Genomic DNA, 721 nt, shown 5'->3' on the forward strand with positions numbered 1-721 from the left:
GCAGCTCACTCGCTGCGAACAAATTAAAGTCAGCCCTCGAACCAAGCTTTTGTCGGGGTGGAAGACGTCTTCCTCCACCATCCTACTTTACTTATGGCTTATCAGTGGATATTCTGACAGCAGTTTGAGGGTTGTAGGTCACATTCCCAGGTTACTAGGTGCACGCAGAAGGGCCAGGTCCAGAGGCCAGACACAGAGTGTGAGAGAGCCCAGGCAGGCGTGTAGAAGGCGTAAGACATTGACATTGGGCTCTGGATAGGTAGGGGGATAGGTGGTGGTCGCCCATCCGCCCGGGCCTGTCCTCTGGTGGGACTGTGAGTCAGGTTGGGACTAGCTGCGGAAGTCAAAGGGTCACCAGGTGCAAGAGGAGGCCTCCTCCAAGACGGGGGGTACTCAGAGTCCGAGCAGGGGCGGCCGGACTCTGAGGCTGGGGGTAGCACTCACTGTGGAGGTTGGAGTAGGGACTTAGTCTCTGAGCCTGTTTCGGCTTACCAGGGGCACATGGTTCCTGACATAGGGACTATAGACGTTTTAGAAATCCCAGGGTGTAAGCTATACTAAAATCGTGTAAGATGAAAATGAACAAACTAAGGGTGTGCAATGTGTAGGCCCACTGAGTGTACATTCTGAACTTTGTTTCAGGTCAGTAGGTTACATGATCAAGGAGCTGTTGAAATTAGAATAATTGAAAAATACTAAAAATTGATGTAAAATTGTGTGA

This window comes from Oncorhynchus mykiss, chromosome 7 (assembly GCF_057628025.1).
Source record: "Oncorhynchus mykiss isolate SJ-2025 chromosome 7, ASM5762802v1, whole genome shotgun sequence".
NCBI lineage: Eukaryota > Metazoa > Chordata > Actinopteri > Salmoniformes > Salmonidae > Oncorhynchus > Oncorhynchus mykiss.